This window comes from Rhipicephalus sanguineus, chromosome 4 (assembly GCF_013339695.2).
Source record: "Rhipicephalus sanguineus isolate Rsan-2018 chromosome 4, BIME_Rsan_1.4, whole genome shotgun sequence".
Lineage (NCBI taxonomy): Eukaryota > Metazoa > Arthropoda > Arachnida > Ixodida > Ixodidae > Rhipicephalus > Rhipicephalus sanguineus.
In genome coordinates, this window is record NC_051179.1 from 135,355,323 (window position 1) to 135,379,115 (window position 23,793).

General features: G+C 45.0%; 1 pseudogene; it reads left to right on the forward strand.

Annotated features, from left to right (window-relative positions):
* Positions 1-14,351: 14,351 nt before the first annotated feature.
* Positions 14,352-19,042, forward strand: LOC119391616 (uncharacterized; annotated as a pseudogene).
* The last annotated feature ends 4,751 nt before the right edge of the window (positions 19,043-23,793 follow it).

Below are 23,793 nucleotides of genomic sequence, written 5' to 3' on the forward strand. Positions count from 1 at the left end.
TGAGTCTGTATTCCTTAATCAGCAAGCTCGCTGCGTAACGGATGCGGGACACTCTACTACAGTTTAAATCTCGTTAATTCGACCCTCATTAATTCAGAAAATCGGATAATTCGGACGTGGTCTGTGGTCCCGGCCAACATATGCATTTTGTGATAGCCTCAGATTCCCGTTAATTCGGTCATATATGGCCGCCATCCGGTTAATTGGGAAGTTCCTCGGAGTGCGCCGCAATCATGCGCCCAATGGTACGAAAACGACGTTCGCGGACAGCCGAAACGGCCGCGGGCTTTCAGAAAGCAGTGGTCACCACCCATAATCGTGTTGTTGGCACGTGATAAGGCACGTGATAAGGTTCAGAGTACGTTTCGGGTTAAGACACGGGGTTCTTGAGACGCGATCTCATTGTGAACGAAGTTGTGGCTTTTGCAGGGCTCGTATGCTGCAACCGACTGCGTGCGTCTTATCATTTTTTTTCGCGAGAGAGCACCACTACCCCTAATTTCTTTTTACCAACGAGCTCCCCACCCCTCCCTATTATGTTTTCTTCTTCTTCTCCCCCTCTATTCTTTACCTCTCTACTCTCTTTAATGCCCCCTCCCTTCCCCCTGTTCCACCACTGCTGAGGTGTCCTCCCCTGTGAGAGACAATTGCGGGGTGTACTTTATCTCCCTTTTCTAAATAATACCGCCCCCCCCCCCCCCCCCACCGCTGCTCTTATGCAAAATATTTACTGAACTCACATATTTCTCAAGGAAATGAAAGCGCTTTGGAGTCATAGATATTCATTTATTGTTTACTTCATACTTTCAGGCATATTCGAGCAGATTCGAGACGCCTGTGTTATACGGGTCGAAGGCCTAAAGAAAGGTGTAGAAGCGCATCGGCCGTCACTAAGTACAGATGCGTCTGCAGATATTTAATGTAGTCTCCAAATTATTCACATGAGTACCACTCGGCTAACTAGAGCAGTGCTGAAACAGGCTGTTCAGACTTTTAGCGTATTTCTGGAATCGAAAGATAAATGGGGAAGATAAATGGGGAATGACGAAAAAAAAAAGGCAGACGCAACATAGAGGACGAATTATGACTGAATATTAGTTCTTATATATCACACATGTAGCAAAAATGAAGAACCGTGAGCGAACCAAATTGCCATAGCGCAGACGGCCTCACGACGTAACGAAGGATATGAAGCGACCGAACAGAGGGACCACACATAATTATTATCATCCACTGTGAAATTTCTTCCTCTGCTGTGTAATAAGCGGACGCTCCGCATGTGCACTGAACTGTTCCCCTATTTTGATATGTCAGGCCTCTCGCCCGAACTGAGCTATTCATCTTTGTCATTCCAAAGGACACGGGCAATCCGATGACAAATCTGGCAACCATGAGATTTTTATTCTTTAATATTGCTTTTGCAAACGTATAAATATGCATCGATTAATTTGGCTTCTGTAATAGATAAAGGGAAAGATTTTCTGAGAAATATTTAATTATACTTCATTCGGCGGTGGTGTGGGACGTTTTTTTGCAAATGGTTGTTCATTTAATTTACATGCTATTTATTAACCTTTAGCTATCCTTCAGCCGCGACTCAGCACCGGTGTATATGTCTTCCTTGCTTTCCACAGTGTGTTCTCACCATATTACTAAAATATGCAAACTTACCAACTTGCCCAATCAGGCAGGGTTCTCTATTTTGTATCTCCCGCACCCCTCCTCTGCAGATTGCCCAATCGCTACACCAAATTTTCATGACATAAAGGTATCTGTAGGCTTCGTCCTTGTATCCGTTAAAAAGCATGGAACAAACTGGACTCAAACAATCGATAAAATAACACTTTTTTCCATATTCATCGTGTCTTTCTCTTAATCTTTAATATCATATCAAACAGGGCCGTGTAGGCTGCCATCACCAGTGATATCACATGCCCATTTTGAACACTGTATCATTGAGGACAGTCATCGTCTATAGCACGGGTGAAAGGCAAGATAAAATTACAACAAACTCAGGCCTTTAGATAAAAGCAATTCGGTCGAATGAAGGTGCACCCTAGCCGCCTCTGACAATAAATACCGCGACAATAAAGAGAAAACTAGGTAGCTGACAAGAATAAAATACCGAATGAAAAACGAGGTGAAGTATCGGTCGCGGTAAGCTCCAGGGAAAAGGGATAGTTTTTCTTTTTCTTTCTTTGCTTCCCCTTCACATTCCGGGAAAGCTTGAAAAAGAAAAACTATCCCTTTTCCCTGGAGCTTACCGCGACCGATACTTCACCTCGTTTTTCATTCGGTATTTTATTCTTGTCAGCTACCTAGTTTTCTCTTTATTGTCGCGGTATTTATTGTCAGAGGCGGCTAGGGTGCACCTTCATTCGACCGAATTGCTTTTATCTAAAGGCCTGAGTTTGTTGTAATTTTATCTTGCCTTTCACCCGTGCTATAGACGATGACTGTCCTCAATGATACAGTGTTCAAAATGGGCATGTGATATCACTGGTGATGGCAGCCTACACGGCCCTGTTTGATATGATATTAAAGATTAAGAGAAAGACACGATGAATATGGAAAAAAGTGTTATTTTATCGATTGTTTGAGTCCAGTTTGTTCCATGCTTTTTAACGGATACAAGGACGAAGCCTACAGATACCTTTATGTCATGAAAATTTGGTGTAGCGATTGGGCAATCTGCAGAGGAGGGGTGCGGGAGATACAAAATAGAGAACCCTGCCTGATTGGGCAAGTTGGTAAGTTTGCATATTTTAGTAATATGGTGAGAACACACTGTGGAAAGCAAGGAAGACATATACACCGGTGCTGAGTCGCGGCTGAAGGATAGCTAAAGGTTAATAAATAGCATGTAAATTAAATGAACAACCATTTGCAAAAAAACGTCCCACACCACCGCCGAATGAAGTATAATTAAATATTTCTCAGAAAATCTTTCCCTTTATCTATTACAGAAGCCAAATTAATCGATGCATATTTATACGTTTGCAAAAGCAATATTAAAGAATAAAAATCTCATGGTTGCCAGATTTGTCATCGGATTGCCCGTGTCCTTTGGAATGACAAAGATGAATAGCTCAGTTCGGGCGAGAGGCCTGACATATCAAAATAGGGGAAGAGTTCAGTGCACATGCGGAGCGTCCACTTATTACATAGCAGAGGAAGAAATTTCACAGTGGATGATAATAATTATGTGTGGTCCGTCTGTTCGGTCGCTTCATATCCTTCGTTACGCGTGAGGCCGTCTGCGCTATGGCAATTTGGTTCGCTCACGGTTCTTCATTTTTGCTACATGTGTGATTTATAAGAACTAATATTGAGTCATAAGTCGTACTCTATGTTGCGTCTGCCTTTTTTTTTCGTAATTTCCCATTTATCTTCCCCATTTACCTTTCGATTCCAGAAATACGCTAAAAGTCTGAACAGCCTGTTTCGGCACTGCTCTAGTTAGCCCAGTGGTACTCATGTGAATAATTTGGAGACTACATTAAATACCTGCTGCACGCATCTGTACTTAGTGACGGCCGATGCGCTTCTACACCTTTTTTTAGGCCTTCGACCCGTATAACACAGGCGTCTCGAATCTGCTCGAATATGCGTGAAAGTATAAAGTAAACAATAAATGAATATCTATGACTCCAAAGCGCTTTCATTTCCTTGAGAAATATGTGAGTTCAGTAAATATTTTGCATAAGAGCAGCGGTGGGGGGGGGGGGGGCGGTATTATTTAGAAAAGGGAGATAAAGTACACCCCGCAATTGTCTCTCACAGGGGAGGACACCTCAGCAGTGGTGGAACAGGGGGAAGGGAGGGGCATTAAAGAGAGTAGAGAGGTAAAGAATAGAGGGGGAGAAGAAGAAGAAAACATAATAGGGAGGGGTGGGGAGCTCGTTGGTAAAAAGAAATTAGGGGTAGTGGTGCTCTCTCGCGAAAAAAAATGATAAGACGCACGCAGTCGGTTGCAGCATACGAGCCCTGCAAAAGCCACAACTTCGTTCACAATGAGATCGCGTCTCAAGAACCCCGTGTCTTAACCCGAAACGTACTCTGAACCTTATCACGTGCCTTATCACGTGCCAACAACACGATTATGGGTGGTGACCACTGCTTTCTGAAAGCCCGCGGCCGTTTCGGCTGTCCGCGAACGTCGTTTTCGTACCATTGGGCGCATGATTGCGGCGCACTCCGAGGAACTTCCCAATTAACCGGATGGCGGCCATATATGACCGAATTAACGGGAATCTGAGGCTATCACAAAATGCATATGTTGGCCGGGACCACAGACCACGTCCGAATTATCCGATTTTCTGAATTAATGAGGGTCGAATTAACGAGATTTAAACTGTAGTAGAGTGTCCCGCATCCGTTACGCAGCGAGCTTGCTGATTAAGGAATACAGACTCATCTTAACTTTTTGTGCGACCATTCACAATTACCTCTTTCCGAGAAGGTGTGCTGCTCGACGTTACCCAGCCCGTAGAGCTCTGCTGACTTTCATCAACCAAAGGGTTCTGACCTACCATTTATAGACTTCTTTTCCTGTTTTTATTAATATTTGTATTATACTTCGTCATCGCTTTCTTCACTTCCTACCTTCTTTTCTTTTTTTCTCCTCCATCTTCCCTTCCTCTGTCTCATCCCTCCTACCGAAAGGGCTGTCAGATATTGAACCCCTCTAGACGGCACATATCATCCCTCCCTATTCCCTCTATTTTCTTGTGTGTGTATAAATGCCCACTAATAATAATAATAATAATAATAATAATAATAATAATAATAATAATAATAATAATAATAATAATAATAATAATAATAATAATAATCGTAGTAGAAGTAGCAGTAAATTTCTGTCTTCGCGCTGTTCCCAAAGTATGGTAGAGGTTTGGCATTTGATTTTTAGGAAATAGTGGTGAACAGGTTTGTGCAGCCCATTCCCATCACGGGGGGGGGGGGGGCGAAGGTTCATCACAGCGCCCCCTCCCTCCCCTACTAAGTCAAATTATGTGGCAGACTTTGCGCCCCCCCCCCCCCCCCGCTCCGCTGTGCGTACACCTACGGTGCCACTACTACTTTTGTGGTACAACTATTATCACAACACCACAGTAATTATAGCAAGGGAAAAAGAAGGAATACTATTGAAATCAAACTGTACTTCAGAAGTGAGAGTAAAAACAGAACTACGCATTAATATATCAAACGCGATAACTGACCGTCGGCGGCGTGTTCGAGATTTCGCGAGCTTTAGCGATACATCGCTACACCGGTGTCAGCGTCAACAGGAATGATGCAAAAAACTATGTTATAAAAGTCGGTTAAAAGTGACGTGATACTCAAGCGAGTGCGTGTGTGTGCAGTCGGCATAAAGTCACAGGACGTCATATAACACGACGTCATCAATGACGTGGCGTCCTCACCAAGTCACATATCACCGAAATTTGTAACGTCATCTTGGCGTCATGATGACGTCACATGATGGCGTTATCCGTCAGAGCTTCCTCAAAGGCGGGCCGATCCTGGCGGCAGTCCAAAATGACGCTAGGAGCAGATATGTTTCCGAGGATGGGGGGGGGGGGGGGGGGGGGGGGGAGGATAAAACATCGGCTTAACGTAGAAGGTGGCTTTCGCCTTCGAGTCATCTTAGGTGACTGCCATCTGAGTTTTTTTCTTTGCTGGTGTCATGAATTCGGACCGGACATATCGGCTGTATTTGCCTGCTTCATGTTAAAATAGTTATTCCTTTGATGTTTTCATTTAATTCTCACTAGCAAGCATTGCATCATTTCGATGTACCATGGTCTAAGCAGTTGCGTTATCAAGGAAAGCTGTTTTATCGAAAGCACGTTTTATAAAGTAACAACTAGAATGTATAATCTTTCCTTCCGAACCAGAATCTTCAACGAATGCACATTACTAGCACGAGAAATCAATGGGAAAATAAGAAGTTTACAGACTTTTTGTCGAGGTAGATATGGTTTATATTGTAATTTACGAATTCTACCGGCCGATCGTTCGAAAAATCTTTCCAGGTTCACGTTAGTAGGGTTCCCTTTCGCTTACTCCATGGATATTTTCGATGGCTTCAGAAACATTCTTTTTTATACTCCTCGCGAAGACGCGACCATCAGTCGTTTGAGCGAGGACGCAGGCTGTAGCTACCAAAGCAAGCGGAGACGCCCATTGAAGCGTACCCGGGATCTTCCCGAGAAAGCAATTCATACAGCACTTTGGGGTGGGTGCGCCTATACCACAGCGCAAATATAAGCTATATCCAAAAAGCAAACGAGTCGTCCCGTCTGTGCGCTTCGTTGGTCTCGATCATCGGACATTGTTTTCGTGTCCTTCTTGTAGCCTAGAAGCTAAGGGCCGCGCTAAAACCAGCAGTCTTCGTACTTTATGGTTGTTTGTTGAGGCATCATTTATGCGTAAAGGCACTTCCTTAGCGCCTGTTTGCAAATGTAATCATTGGTGACACGTGGCTGGCGGCTAAGCTTTTACAACGAATCTTGGGCACCAAAGGAAGAGATCTCGCGCTCAATTTTCGTCATCCTATATGAGTTAAGAGCGAGAGAAGTGCAATTTCTTGGAGGGGCCCGTTTGTTTTTTAGACACAACCAAATAAGTCCAGCAGACAATAAACCAAGGAATGCATAAGGAGTGCGCTTTGTTTCTGTTGTTAACCGTCGTGTAATAAACATGACATAAATTGAAAGGAAGCGAAGTGGACGAAAAAGCAACCTTCCGTCGGTGGGAGGGAAATTTCATTACGCAATAGCTGATATGTCAATAGCTGATGATAAATGGTTATACTTCTTTACTACACTTGTAACGTTAGAAAAACGGATCAAATACACGAGGGCGTGATCTGCGGCCCCCTTCCCTCGCATCTCCCCATGTAGCCGTGTTGATCGAAAAAGCATGTGTATGACGGACATAATTGGTGCGCTTATTAACCCCTAGCCCCTGATCGCATTCGGGAACATGCGTGTAACATTCGTTATTAATGAGTAATTTATCGTCGCGTAACTTAAATTGCGATCAACCGGGCTGAGCTTTCCCAAAGCCGACGAGATTTTTTTTTTTTTTTTACGAGTTTGCCGTCCAGCGATTGAAAAATTTTGGTTGGCTTCCATGTTCGTATCCTTTAGTTGATTATGTAGTGATAACAATTGCTTGAATGGACAATGACGCTAGCGTAGACGTGGATATGTCTGGTCAGTCCATAAGGTCCTGTAGGAAATGGTACATTTGTTACAGACTACGATCACATCGGCGTCGAGGAAGGATGTGGCCATGAGAATAACACAACATTTTTTTATTAAGCGAGGAATCATGCGAGACATGAGTATACATTTACTGTGTGTAGAGATTCGAAATGGATCGCACTGAAAGGCTTGTTATTGAGCTCATATTATTGTAAGCTGAATAAGCTTTAGCAGACTGCAACGTTGGGCGAGTTAGTACATAGATTACCGAAATATTTGTGTCGCAAACTGAGAACGAAGAAAGAACGAGAGAAGACAGAATAGTGTGGCAGTGAGGTTAGCATAGGGTGGTGCTTGGTTTAATGAAAGAGGGAACAGGAAAGGGTCCACTTTGGAAGAAATATGTTCTAGCATAGCGTAACGCTGGCCCAGTTGGTACATAGTTTAACGAAAAATTTTTGGCGCGAACTGAAAACGAGGAATAAACGAGCGAAGTCAAGAATAGGGCCGAGTCTGTGTGACAGCGATGCAGTCGTGACGACAAGCGATGTTTATGACTTCATGATTCAGTAGAGGCGCCGGTGAAAAACTGGAGGTGGTTTGTGCTGTCGTGGAATTAGCAGACCTGACATCCTGCCTGGTCTGCTTCGAAGGTACTGTGGTTGATCGCCTTTCCAACAAGAACATATCTACCTATTATGCAGACTTGCAATTCGAAAGTGAGAGCTCATTCTTAGGTTCCTATAAATTTGCATAACAGTCAAACGTTTGTCTATTTGTCCGGAATTGGCGTGAGGATACTGGTTACCTTGATGATACCTACACGTGTTACGCTCTAACGATGTTCGAAATGAATGACCTGGGAAAAGGAAACACAAGGGAAAGGCATTGATACACCGCATGTGCATGTACGATAATTGTATTCACATTGTTACTGATGCAGGAGAATTCATAATAATACTCGTGCAGCTGCTAAATTATTATGGTTTTGTGCGGTCAGCTTGTGGTTAGTGTTTTGTAACCTGCATTCGCCTTTTAAATGATTGTTTTTCAACTTGAGTCCGAGTTTCTAATGGATAATTAGTCAGACGGCCGCAGATATATAGGTGTCTTACGCTGGGGTGTTTTATGCATATACTGCCGACCAACTTAGTTTAAGGTACGGGAGTGATTCTCCAGTACAGTAAAACAAATCTGTGGAAGCAATGTTGACTTCACTCAGTTTAAACGTTGAGGATTACAGAATAATACAGAATGTAAGGCTCTGGGGAGTTCGGTCACGAGCAAACTCACTGAAAACTATTCAGATATATGTTATTCGTGAGTAAGCACCCGAAGAATACGTAATGCTAACAGTTTCTAAAATAAGCGCATTCTCGTGGAGCTCCTAATATCTGCGTAGATTTTCTTGTCAGTTCTAGTTGAAAAGTGTAAAAAATGGACAGTGTATAGAAAGCACGGGGTGTTCTTTCTTTTTTCTTATGATTATTAGTGTTATTGCAATGCTGTCCTCTAATAGTGCACGTTTCAAATATCGACGCCAGGAAAGATCAAAAGCAGCCCCAACTTTCCAGTTTTCATGCAAATGAAGAAAAAACCAATAAAAAGAAGGAATGTAGAAAAAGAAAAGAAAATCATATGAAATCAGTAGGGCAGTTTTGTAGCTGCATGCGGCAGAACATTGGAAAGAAGGACGCAATCAGCCCACGCTTCATATCTCCTGGAAGTCAAAGAATGCCTTTGACGCGGGACAGCCCACAAACGGACACGGGCGCTGATATTTTTATTCGCTTCTGAAAGCTATAATATTGAACAAAAAGATGTGAAACACTTGAAATATTCGAAGCGAGAAAGAATCCCTCGCTGTAGGCGGACACAGTGCCGTGGCAATCCTAAGCATTCGTTTTTGCTATGGCAGTGAGCTCCTTGCATGTCAGGACAGCCTGGATCAAGCGCGGGCTCGTGTCTTTCCTTCGAATCGAATCGCATTTCTGCAATTCACATTGCTTTTTAAGTGTTCTTCTTTGAGACGACCAGCACGAGTGTGAGATGATACAGAAAACGAAGCGTCATTTCATTGCGCGCGGCCAAGAATGACGTGAGGAATATTCGGGAGAGGCATTTCTCACCGTACTTGTGCAATAAGTTGCTCTGCGAGGGCACAAAAATGAAACCAAGGGTCTGCATCCTCTTCGACACACAGGAACATGAAATACAATGCATGTGCGAATATCCGAAAAAAGACGAGCATCAAGGAATTCAAGAGCGGCATTATCGACTGCAAGTGCATTTCAAGACGAAGGGCTGGGCACCCTCCCATGTAGAATCGTATTGCGAGGGTGCACCTTAAATGACACAGCTATGTTTCATAACGAATGTACATGCTAGAGCGTTTCGAATATTTCAACATACGCACCAGTTATAACATACGAGCGCATATTCTAGTTCATCCTAATGCCCCTTTCCGCATCGTGCTTGGCATTTTTTAACGTTGGCACGTGGCATCTGTCCTACCGCAATTACTCGGATATTCTCAGCAGCACTGATTAACACTAGCGGACGTTCACTAGTGTTGGCTGAATGATGGCACATGTTGGGTAGCGTAAGATAATGTTGACTGTATGCTGAGAGATGTCAGCCAGTGCTGCCAGAAGATAGACAACTGTTGCCTTCTGTTGCTGCATGTTGCCTAGATGACGGCTATAGTTTCTCTATCCACTGTCAGCAATCGTTCATTGATTTAGTCTCGATTCAGTCACTGAGTCGTATGCCTTGCAGTTGCAATTCCTGGGATACGTTTCATATTTGGGCACTCATCGCCCGATCCTTCGAGTCTTGATAAGGCGTTAGAAAGTGTGCACTTAATAACACTATTATCGCACGTTGATAATACGCAGAGTCGAACCCTATGCCACTGCGAAATACCAGCGGGAAACAGGCAGGTTATTATACGTTGAGGCTTCCTCATTGTGTGTACGTCACTACTGAACCCAAGAATCTCGGAGATTCAGTCACCTTTACTTAAGTCATCTAATGGCAAGATTCATTCCTCCTAGTACGCCGAAAAGCCACGTCACTAGGATAAGCTATGAGAGCAACGTGTTCCTTAATGTGATCGTGGGAGTGATCTCTTTAAGTAAAGCAGGCTAAATTTCCTTGTGCCAATACGATCTCATATATCTCGACAGTTAAATGTCAATGTAGGCGCACACTTCAGCGCGTCCCGTCGCAACGCATGCTATGTCGTCAGTTTAGCACTTAGCAAACGAAAATTAGATGTGCCTCGAGATAGATTTGTCCATAATATTATCAAATATTGAGTAATAGCGCCAATCGGGCATTGCTTCAGAACAAGAACACACAGAAAATAAGATGAAAATAAATACAGCAGAAAATAAACGGAAGGTAAAAAGAAGCAAAAATAAGTTGATAGAGTGGCTGCAGAAAAAGACCGGCTCACTTTGTTGGCGCTGAAGACAAGACTCAATTTCGGGAAACTGTACGAAGGAGGACACAAATCTGCGGGCTCGTTGAACACAACAAAGAACGAATAGTCATTCGGGCCTTCAGTATTTGGTTTTTTCCCCGTTTTTTGGCTGCACAGTGCTGCTCCATTTTCGGGCTCCATCAGCAGATGCACAGAGGCAATAAATAACGCCCGTACCAACAGTATGTGCACTACGCTTGGATGGCCTCTCTGCGGTTGCATGGCTTGCTACACACATCTCGGTGTTCTTCTGTTCCTGGTAGCTGGTCTTACTTTATTGAAAGTGCGGTTACCCAACCGGCAACCACCCCTACCCCCCACCCCCCCCCCCTTCCAGCCTCGGGATCTCGAGATGTTCGCGCACCCTGCGTGCTTCAGTGTCTAGGCTCGTCATTCACTTTACCTGACAGCTTGCGATTCGATCCCACGAGAAAAAGAACAGACTCCAGCAATAAATTAAGTGCCTAAGAAGGTAACACAAGGTATTGTTATTCTAGCAAAAGCGTATATGCCGAAATTTGCGTTTCCGCCACGGGTCTTTTATGTGTTGCGGCATCAGAGCCATTGCACTGTTGTATCAGAGATTCGACATTTTGCAATACTCTGCTATATGTCATCCCACAGTATCGATTGAGGTTTTGTCATCAAAATGTATCGACTCGTGATTAAGTTTGTCTTTGTAAATGTTCGTGCAAGCAAAGCAGGAGCATTGCACGATCACTCGTGCAAGCCAAGCTGGAGCCCGCGCCTGAGGCGACGCGACGCGACGCAAAAGAAAAAGCGAAAAAAGGGAACAACGAACACTTAATGGTCTAAGTAGAACAACGTTCCAAAAGCCGCATAGCGGTATTCATTAATTTATAATGCACGCGAATAATTTATTTTGATTACTCAGCTCAGCATAAATGAAGAAAATCCCGTTGGGGCTGGTAAGAACGCCAAACACTTTTTAAAATAAATGTACATAAGGAAGGTTGGTGCCTGTGTGTGGCGCTTCTTACTGCTCGTCTATTACATGATAGTTGGCATGGTAAATGTTTTCACAGTCACAAAGCTAGGCAAACACATAAATGGACATTCACATAATCAGTTTTGGTACTGCAATGTATGCGAGGCTACTCTGCAGTGTCGGTCATGACTAACAGTGACTTTCACGAAGTCATTTTTTTTTCGTACGGGAATGGCCTACAACGCTCTCTGTGGCTTCTATGGCAACGAAGAGGCCTTCCAGCCCTTCTTCTGCGACTGTTCTCGCTACGCTGTGCAGAGACGATCACTGGCAATCGCTGTAGCTCGCCTTGACCACATACCGATATGGTGCAGTCGAACCTTCGTATATCGAAATCGTCAAAGAAACGGGAATTAGTTCGATGTAGCGTACAACTCGATATAACGCTTTTGAAGAATATACCGTATTTAAGTGCGATGTTCAGCGCTCACGTTGGCTCTACGGCACAGCACTACGATAAAACAGAAAAATTAGCTTCACGGTAATAAGCGGGGATTTTTTTCTTAGTTTTCACTTTTGCGCGTTTTGTAAAGGGGTGCCGGTCATACGCAAGGGCATGTTACATGCGAAAAAATCCAGCATCGATGTAAACAGCACCTGCACATCTTTACACTCGCCGGCGTAGTCTAGTGGTTATGACGCTTGGCTGCCGGCCTCGTTCGAAATTCCGGAGGCCCGCTTGCTTAGATTTAGGTCCACCTCACAGAACCCCAGCTGGTCGAAATTTCCCGAGGCCCCCACTACGGCGTCTCTCACAATCATTATCGTCGTTTTGGGACGTAAACTCCCAACAAATATTATCATCTTTATAAGCAGCTGTGCGTACTCGTGGTGCGCCAGAAGCCTCTAGTCCGTCGTGGCCCCAATGTGGGCACTGTTCTTCAATCGCGCTTGTTCTTTAATAGTACGGCAGCGACTACACACTTCTTTACTCTGCGTTCGACTACGTTAATTATCGCCAGCCTTGCGGAGAACATCCAGGTTCTTCCGTTTAACGGCAGCCATTACGCGAACCAAGGCCGCGGAGGAGCGAATTGAGACCCTGCACGACGGTCCGTCGGGAGGGACAACGAGCAATCGTGAGAGAAAGCACGCGATGGCAAGCGGCGGTTTCTACTCGCTTTTCGCGGCACCGTCCTAATCTCACCGCTTACTCTCCCAAAGCACGCGGCTAAGCACCCTTCCGTGAGGAAAAGCAAAACTCTCAGGAGGGAAAACCAACTTGTTGGGGCGTTTCAAACTGCCCGAAGTTCGATATATCAAGTGACCGGCTAGCTTGTTCGATGTAACCGTGAAAATTCCTATGAGTTTATGTTGAACCACTCTCGCATACGAAAATAGTTCAATACAAAGCATAATTTGATTTATCCGAGTTCGATAGAGTCGATGTGGCTGTAGCAACCGCGCTGGAATGTCGTCCTCAAAGTAATCAGGGATGCAGGAGGCGAAGGCTGTGTTCAAAGTTTTAAGGACAATGCTAGCAATAAATGTTGGCGCCAACGCAGCTAGAGAGACAACTCTTGCAAGCCACTTCAGCCTTGTACGCTATGGATGACGCAGAGTATATATTGATAACAGTTCCTCTACAGCGGCAAGATGGCAAGTTGGGCCAGTTGGATTACGTTCATAATTGAAAATTTTGTTGAAGCGCACTAAAAAACAGACGGACAGAAGAGACTGACAAGGACAGCGCTTGCTCTCACAACAGAATTTTTATTGATCAGAAAAAGGTATTTAAAGCGGTTACATGGCGCATCGCGCATGTGCAACAGAACAGGGCGCAACAGAAACCACTCGTATCGGGATTACATAATAGTCGCTGTTAGTCCTCTACAGCGGCGTAGAAATGAACTAGAAATACGACCTCCGAGCCCTCCATTCCACTTCCGATAAATGGAAATATGAGTAGTAGTTCCGGTTCGCAACACCGAAACTGTACGGCTGAGTAAAATGTTTTCTTCGGCGCGTTGCCCAATTCCCTTATCACAGGGGCACGAAAGAACTTGCTGAGTGAACTCCATAAGTGTAAAACCCCCTAAATGAGTCCCGTGGCCGCGCTGCTGCAACCATGTCACCCGGCACTTTTTCGTGATTTTGACATAAGGCGCAAGGGCTGTAATGGGCGCTGCTGTGCCTATACGTTCGCGGGGAAAATCTCGAATCTGATCATGCAGAAAGCGTATGTCAGCACGCGCATTTTCTAAATTCGCTAGCATTTTTATGCCGACTCAACAAAAAATCTTACCGGCCGTCTGTCATACAAGAAGAACTGTTATAAAGCCATAAATGCGCGAAAAAAATACTGTCTTGGCGTTTGTGCGTTTCGAACATACGGCCGCACGCTCACATATCAATTGTCTTACGCACCGTGCTAAACACCCTTTCATGCAGATGGTGAATGTATGTCAGCCATATGAATGCGTTATTGCAACGATATAAATAAGTGTAAGAAGAGAACACTTTCTACTAAGGCTTTCTGGAAATATTTTGTCCTGGCGTAATAAAATCTCTCTCCAGGCCTTTAAAGTGACGTGGTTATATCATGAACGTATGAAAGCTAGTGAGATGTATTTATCAGATTTTTTTAACTCGTCGGGACGTTTCGATACAGTCTGAAAAAAAAACATCATCTATCCACGACATGTACGGGTAAGGTCGTTTTGTTTTACCTTTTATACACCTCAAGCTTAATTTTCGCTCGGTTGAACCAGTAGCTCACCTGACATGACACAGAAACGAAAGGTTTAGTTTCAGACTCTGTGTGCGGCGAAAAGATAAAACGTTCGGAATTGATTTTCCTTATGACTGAGGCGTTGTTTGGCTGGGTAGTCCACGGGGTTCTCAAAACTATGCTATAGCAGGCAGAGTATTTATGTCGCCGCAAATGAAAGTTCACTACACGAGGTGCACTTGCGGGTGTAACTGATCCAAACTGTCCACGATCCGCCAGCATATCACTGTAACGTGATCGACGAGTAGGAGTATCTCGTGCTGAAGGGACGAAATCGATCAGGCCACGTGCATCTCGTCTAGACGAAGGGTAGGTGCCACTAGTGGTATTCCCGCGGGGCCAAATGCTGTGTTCACTTACAGGCCACTTATCTCCTTCCTAAATTCGATTGGTGGCTTTTTGTCGGCACCCTGAGGAATTTCATTAGTGATTCTAGGGCCACCACAACGTATCAACGCCTGAGGAGCCCCTGTTACACGTATAGACCTGGCTCCCATTTCTTTTACGGCCTTCGATCAGCCGCAATAGCTGCAACGGGGCCATTCGTCTTCCTTATCTTCCCTAATGCTGGTGACCCCTTCTGTCCGGCGTCTCATAGTATTGAAGGTATAGTGGACGGTACCTTTTATTTAGTTTCTTTTTTTTCTGTTGCGTAGGCATGTGAGCCAATCACTGCCCTGTGTGTGCTCTCCTCTACAGCGCAGATAAGGATTGGCGAAATAGTCTTATTGTCTGAGGGCAACTTTACTGTCGATAGTGAATGCCTCGCAAGAGCGGAGGGCACGAAACCACAATACGTGGAGTGTTGGATTCCCCAACAAGTAGGGTTATGTAAAACACCCTGATACGTATATCAAAGTGATTGCAATTATTAAAACAAGAATTTCACCGCACCGTTTCACCACACTTAATTTGTGTCACAGACGACACTCGCTATTTCACCAGAAGTGTAGGCACATCTGTCGAAGAGTACACGTGCATAGCCGACAACACGCGTGCCGCTCAGCAGTCGTGTCAGCTTCCAGACTCAGCAGACATCTGCATTTGCCCCACTGCCCTTTGCTGCTTAACTCTTTCGATTCGACCACTGGTAGCTTATCATCTAAGGAGCTCACGAAATCGATAGCCGCGATCATGAAACCTGCATCGCTCACTTCAGTATCACTCATACTATGCGAAAGTCGGCATGGTGTACTCGCTGCTTCGATCGAGATTGTCGCACTGCTTTAGGATCTGAGGTTTGTTTATCTTACCGCAAAAAAATGAGCTTTTTATTGTGAAAATAGCAGGAAAAAAGCAGGATGCAGTAGCCGAACTACCCAGTCATCTTCATGCATCTAAAGCATTCGTGGCTGCCCATTTATATAAGAAAAAACGTAGCAGCTCTCCTTAACCGGCACGTGCCTCCGTCTGTTTAAATGATAAAAGTCGGGCTGTTCATCAACATTCAAAATCTTCGAACGATCTTTCCCTGTAGATGACCTTCTGCACATTGCGTCGCTTGAAAAGTGCAATGAAAAGCAAAAAAAAAAGAAAGGAAAATCGGCATGTGAAGCTTGCGAAATGCCCTCCAGCGCACCGTGAGCGTGGCATGTGACCCATACCGTACATTGCACGCATGTCATCCATTGTTTCCATGTTACCAGCTGTCATTTATGTACGTCATACAGTCATGTCACGCTATACCAATCTTGGTATGATATCAAGTTAGAGAACCGGACGCGAGTGCACCAGGCTCCATGCCGTGAATGACATACATGTCGTTATTTTCATGTTACTATATGTCATTTATGTTCGTCGCACAATCACGTCACGCTATATCAATTTTGGTGTATGTCAAGCTAGCGAACCGGCCGCGAGCGCACCATGAGCGTGGCGTGTGTACATCATATGCATGTCATTATTTTCATGTTGCGAGCTGTCATTTACGTTGGACGTACAGTCACACTGCACAATACTAATTTTGGTGTATATGAAGCAGGCGAAACGGCCACTAGCGCCCCCGAGACCATGTTGTCAAAATAACGCCATACATGACAAGCGTGTCATGATTTGGACGTTAGAAACTGTCGTTTATGTGCGTCATACACGCTTGTGACGCCATACCTATTTTAGGAAATATCAAGGTAACGAAACAGTCACAAGAGAACCAAGGGAGTGACGTGTAAATCATGTCGTTAATGAAATGCATATCATGATTTTCAAGTTAAGACCCATCATTCATGTTCTTCATGCAGTCGTGTCATGCCACACGAATTTTGGCATACATCCCATTAACGAAACAACCACACGAGCTATGTGTCGTAGGCGGCTAGATAGACAGGTAGATAGATTCGTTCAGAGTCGCAGAAGTGTTTAACAAATGCTTCGCATTTGTTACGGAACTGTTTTGGAACTTCTGTGAATATCACTCATGCTTCATACGACCCGTCATTCGACCCACGAGTGCGCCCTGATAAAGTTGTTTGCACGATATAATTTTCTTGCCTGCGATAAAGCATGAATGAGGCATGATGCTTTCAGGGTATATACATTAGAGCAAAAGGCCACGGTTATCACATTGTCACATGATGGAATGTGCATAAAGGACAACTTTGTTTTCGATTTAATCTTTTCTCCAACTTCATTTGTTTGTTTTAATCCTTCGGCATCGTGTCAATTTGCGCACATTGACATGCGACAAGACCGTGCGCTCTCATTTTGCAGCATCTCTCTTGGATGCAGTCAACTACCCTGGACATCTTTCTCCCACCATGCAACTGTGAGAACCCACCGAAGCACAGATTGTCAAGAAGTGAAAAGACTTCTCGGCAATTCTTCAACCTCGTGATGATCGGGGTGGCCAACCGGCTAGAAAGAGTAACGGGAGCCCCGCACACCATCTACGCTGACGACGTTACGCTTTGGGTACCGGGAGGAAGCGACGGACACATCGAGACAACACTGCAAGAAGCGGTCAACGCCATCGAGGAGCAGCTGGACGGGTCTGGACTCGTCTGCTCTCCGGCCAAGTCAGAGCTGCTGGTGATTCCACCGAAAGGAGCGGGCAGGAAAAGAAAGCATATGGAAGTCAAGTACGAGCGCCCCAAGATAACGATCAAGATGGCGGGAGGACAAGTAATACCGGAGGTCGAGAGGATTCGAGTGCTCGGGCTGCTCATCGAGCGAAACCGAGTCAATGGTGAAACAGTGAACAAGCTCGCGGGCAAAGCGGCCGCGGCAATGAGACTCATCAAGAGGGTGTCCAACAGAAGAGCGGGAATGAAGGAGGAGAGCCTGACTAGGTTCGTTCAGTCCTTTGCAGTTAGCCACATAACGTACGTGGCGGCCTTCCACAACTGGAGGCCGAGTGAACGTAACAAGATAGACGCCACCATACGCAAGGTGTATAAGGCGGCACTCGGTCTTCTCGGGAGCACGAGCACCGAAAAATTCATGGCGCTGGGAGTCCACAACACGCTGGACGAAATAGCCGAGGCACAGAGAACGGCGCAACTCGAGCGTCTCTCTGAAACGAGAACCGGGAGACAGATACTGCGGCACCTTTGCCTCGAGCAGAGGGAAGGCAAGCAGCAGAACGACGTACCTATACCGGATAGCATCAACAGAAAACTCAGGGTCTGCCCGATCCCGAAGAACATGAACCCCGAGCACAACAAGGAGAGGAGGTTGGCAAGGGCCAAGGCTCTCATGGACCTCCACGCCAGAGAATAAGGCGCCGTCTACGTGGACGCGGCAGAGTACCAAGGGAGCAGCGACGCATACGCGGCGGTGGTCGTCGGAGTATCGACGGGTGCAACGAAGACCGCAGCGAGCGTCCGGACTCGAGAAGCGCACAGTGCGGAGGAGGTAACCATCGCCTTGGCCGTCTCCGACCCCGAATGCACTACAGTGCTGTGTGACTCTACAACGGCAATGAAGAACTACGCCAAGGGTATGGTATGTAGTGAGGTCGCGCGCATACTGCGCAAGGTCGAAGACATCGGACGCAAAAGTGCTGCAGTGATTAAGTGGTTTCCGGCCCACGTGGGCAGTGATGTGTCGGAACGCGGGAACGCGAACCACAACGAGATGGCCAATGTGGCCGCGCGAGGACTAACCAACCGCGCGGCTGCCAACACGGCCGACTCGGAGTGTTGGTCGCGGTACAGTGCTAAGGACAGGATGACGACCTTCAACGAAATAGTCAAATGGTATAGACTGAACAGGCAGACTATGCCGCCACCTCACCCGGGGCTTACCCGGAAGGAGGCAGTGTTATACAGACAATTACAGACGGGGTCCCTGCTCACCCCGGTGCTAGCTCAGTACGTATGTCCGAGTGTGTACGCCAGTGACGTGTGTAGACTGTGCGTGAAGGAGAGAGCTATCGCGGCTCACATCCTTTGGGACTGTAGCGTAAATTCGAGAGAAGCCAGTGAGAAGACGACGATCCCGCCGCAGCTAGAGGCTGCAACGAGGATCTACGATCAAGACACACAACTCAAGGCCGTCCAGCAGGTCTCGGCAGCTCTAGAGAGGCAGCGACCGAGCGTAACCGAGGAGAAGGGGGGCGGTTTTCCAGGAAGGGGGCCGCGGCCCTCTCGGACCCGCGAAATTAGCTGGGGAGCAAGGCCTCGAAGAGCACAACGCACGAGACTGACGTAATGGCCGCGTCGCGATGAAGGCTCGTCCTGCCTGCGTGGAAGGAGCCTCATCATCTCTGCAGGCGTTTAATAAAGTTGTTCTCTCTCTCTATCAACAATTTTGCATTGCGCACTCTGCCCGTCTCCTGAAATAGCATATTAAGGTACATAAGCACTGTACCTTCATACGTATGCATCAAGGAACAGTGAAATAGCATATCAAGATACATTAATGTCATTAGCTTGGATTCATTTAGCTAGAACGAATAAATCATGTTAAAGCTATACAATGACGGCCATATCATGTGACAGACATCTGCTAAGTGCAGTGTGTATTGTGAAGCACATGCGTTTTATGGTATTGAATGAATGGATAAATGTTTATTCCAGCAAAATACAGGAAATGGGCATCAAGTGAAAAGCGACAATGGTAGCTTGAGAAGTGCACAAGGCCCAGTATAGCAAAAAGAGAGACAGAGCAGCAGAAACGTTTGCACTTTTCAAAGGCAAAACATACACGCATACAAAAAGAAACAGGAAAGACAAAGCAGAAGAAACGTGCACATTCAAAGGCAAAACACCTACGCCATCTGCAAAGTGACAAAATCAAAAAGGGTGAACATTTACGCTAGTGAAAACAATGAAAATCAGAAAACAGTGAAAACAAAAGAAGGAACGGCCATTCAACGGCATGGAAGGAATGCAACTTCATTGGTCACGTATCAACAGTGGAATTTGCCAGGGTTACATGTGCATATTCTTAGCCATCAGGAGGTGTGCAAGGCTAATTTAATCGCATTGATATAAGTCAGCTGTTGAGTCTGTTGAACCAGATTGTTGAATCATCTTGGTTATTCCCTCTCGTTAATTCGCTGTTTTGCATTATGTTGCCATAGTTTTCAAAGTCAATACATAGTATCATGACTGTTGACACAATTTCACAAGGTTAAAGTGCTGTTATTGTGCCGAGGCCTTAGTTTATCCTAATTAGAAGTGCGCTGTTTATTTTTGCCATGGTTCAGTGCCAAGTTGCCCAATCTTCACTCCTAAACAGAGTAGGTGCGGTTAATCAAGACCTTGCTAACATTCACAACCCTGTTAAAGTGTACTTATAATGATAACTTTACTGACATCAAAAACTACCCACATAATGGTAAACATGGCAAGAGTACACTTCTGGTGGTGTTTCGCATTTTTTTACATCCGTTTGTTTTTCGCCCTGTGCACACCAAGTGAAACGCTCACAAGGAAATACTTAGCAGCATCTCAATTTTGTATTTATTTCGTGTTTTGACAAAATGCCTACAATAAGGATAGTCAAGTCCGAATCTTCGGTAAGACATTAATTTTTATGTATACAGAAACCTTAGTGGACTTCTTTTTTGTGTAATTTTCAGGAATACACTTCTGGCAAAGCAGGAAGTGGTGCTTGCCCACCAGTCTGTGTTCAAGACAAGTGTATTGTGGGCATGAGTGTCGGCAGGATTTTGTCTTGGGGGTGCAAGGCGGCGTAACGTGTCGGCCTGGTTAGCAGGAAAGCATTGGTGTAGCTTGGGTGGGGTCAAGTTCTGGTGTGTCTTGAGGGTGGCAGGTGCCCTTTGTGCAAACCCCTGCCGACGCCCATAATTGTGGGAACACCCTGATGTGCCTCACTTTACACTATGTTGATAAGCTTGCACATCGTACCACATTTAGGCCAACACTGGTATTGATGCAGAGTGTTATGCGCAATACTGCGTGCAACCTTTCTGATATCGTGTGCATTTGAAAATTTCGCATTGTTTAAAAAGACGCTGAGTGGACCCAGTGTTATTCAGCAAACATAAGTCTTAACAGGGGCAGTTGGGCGAGTTGGTGTATATTCATAGTTAAAGAGGATGCAAAACAATCACAGCACAGAGAAATGAAGGGGACAGGATGACGCGCTACTAGCAACTGAAGTTTAATCGAAACCACAGAAATATGTAAACACACAGTACGAAAAAATTACAAGACCAAACAATTACAGATCCACAGAGGAATGAAGGGGGCAGACAGGACAATGCGCTACTAGTAACTGAAGTGTCATCAAAACCACAGAAAGATGGCAAAACCACAGGAAGATTAAAAAAAACCAAGCACGTGTTCAACTCCAGTTGTTAGTAGTGTGTCGCTCCGTCCCCTTTGTTGCTATGTGTTCTGATTTCGTTTTCACGTTTTCCTTACCTATAAACTGAACTCCTTACTGTTTCACAGTCTCTATATATGTGTGGTCAATTTTTATTCATCCTCATGGCATATCAAGTCCTAGGATCCAATGTGCAAAGCGACCAGTCACTACTTACAGGAATTTTTTTATTTAGTGCCTGTGATTGCCTAATTGCAAGTTGATGTTGCAGCCATGGTGCTTGGATTATTTTCAATGTGGTAATTATGCGTAAGCCACCAAGTGAGGAATTAAGGATGAACTTTTGAGTTACAGATGTCGCTAGCTGGCATAAAACCATTGAAGCATGGCTGTACTTGCTATGCATATTAGAAGTATTGGTACATTGCAGTCATGTGATTATGCCGACAAGTTCCCAAGCACACTTCCAGAAATTTACGATGGCTTCCAGGTATCTGTGAGTAAATATGTACAGCAACATATGAAGGCAACCTTGTAATTTTGTGGGCATTGCTGAATGCTTTTATGCACTTTGGTAAGTGGACCTACAGTCAACACCACAGGTCTATTTTGGGCTTTTTTGTAGGAAATTCAACTCCAAAATCATGTGCGACACGTTTTGATGCCATAGGGCGAACTAATGCAATAAAAAAGTGAAACAGCCTGTCTACACGGTTTCATATTTCAAAAAGTGATGCTAGCCTTATTGTACTAATTATTTGCCTTCGTGTGTAGGCTGACACCAAGTTCCTAGGGTAGCTTATTTTTTGTATTGTACTTACATACAGGCACGGTGAAGTGCACACGTTAGTGCGCATCATGATGAGATTTTACACCCTACTTTCCTATTGCTTTACTGCTGTGAATTATGTGTAGTGCTTAGGCTGTACTGTATATGTTGTTCCACGTGTTCAGTTTTGGGAGTAGGTTCTGTGCACGACGATGGAAATATATACCTATATCCTTACATTGACACGAGAACTGCTGCTGTTTTGATTCCAATAAAATGTTGCAACCAGTGGTTCTCGTATCAATTGCAGTATGACTACTTGTCGTGCATGCAAATTGAAGAAATGAATTTGTGCCTGCAAAACAAATTGCTGAAACACTGCCTGCTCAATGTTACTGCTTGTGTTTTATTACCAAACACATTGAACAGATGATTCACAGATTATGACACATTGTAGAAGATAGGCAACAGAAAGTTAGACAGAAAGTCATCACTGTGTTCTAACGTAGATTGGGTGATCTTTTATCAATAGCAGCATAATTGAAGGTTGCTGTTGTATAAATAAAGTTTAACGTAGTGTTCAGGTGGACGAGGGAGTGCACATATGATAGTTTTTCCAGTTTTCTGCATATTTGCTACAGTCCTCGTGTTTCTGTCTTACGATTGTGACATTCTGAATTGCAAACAAGCCAGCCTCTCTGCTGTTGTGGTGAACTAATTCAACAGAACCATATTTTCTCAAGAACAGCTGTTCCATTGAGGAAGAGGGTAATGCTTTTTTTAATGGGTACTGCATCATCTGTCTGAGGGGAGGGCCAAGTACACATGGACGTTCACAAGAGAGAAGTGCAAGTACATTAACTTTTTTTGTCTTGTGGGAGACCTGTCACTGGTAAACTGGGGAGGTTGTCCTTGACCTTGGGGCACGCGTTAGGCATTCTCTTTAATGCGGTGGCGTGATGCTTACCAATAAAAGCTAATTAGTAAGAAATGTAGGTAGTATCCGAGTATGAAAGCAAATAAATACTGAATATGCGTTATAGAGAATCACTGAAGGCCGTGCTAAAGCGTGCATTGCGAATAAGCGCTAATTGCGGAAATAGATAAGCGTTCAGCTGCTCAGAAGGCGCTGCTGCCCCTAGCTGCGTGCATACACGGCTGTACGCGCGCATTCAACGCACTTGATGTAGGCGCGTTACAATGTCCTTGTAACTCTGGTATTTTCTGCGTGTGTAATTTTCATATGCGAACGCAGGCGGTCCGCGCTAAGGAGTGCATTGCGAATAAGCGCTAATTGTGGAAACAGATTTTTGTTCAGCTGCTCAGAGCGTGCTGCTGCCCCTGCGTGCAGCTCGCGGCAGTACGCGCGCATTAAATGCACTTAATGTAGGCGCGTTACAATGTTCTTCTAAGTCGGACATCTGCGTGTGTAACTTTCATATGAGAACGCAGGCGGTCTTCGAACCGCTCATAACACGCTGCCGCATCTGTACGCGCGCAGTTCGCGGATGCAGAAATAACGAAAATTGCTCCACAGCATACGCTCATGGAATGCACATACGTTCGCTCATCTGAAGATACCTTTGTCACGCTGGTATTCACGAATTTAGCGCGAGCGAAGAGGGCACACGTTTATAATTTTTATAGCGGCACGACGCGGTGAACCGGAGAATTCGGAGCCGAGGGTGTTCACGTCGATCGGCTCGGCCTGCATGACGCCCCACAAATTATGTATTGACCTTCCGCAAGAGCAAACACACGCCGATGGTACAAGAACAGAAGTTCGAAGTTGTGCCGACGGGTTACCAGCCGCTTTGTACATACATTGCTACATATATAAGCCCACGAAAA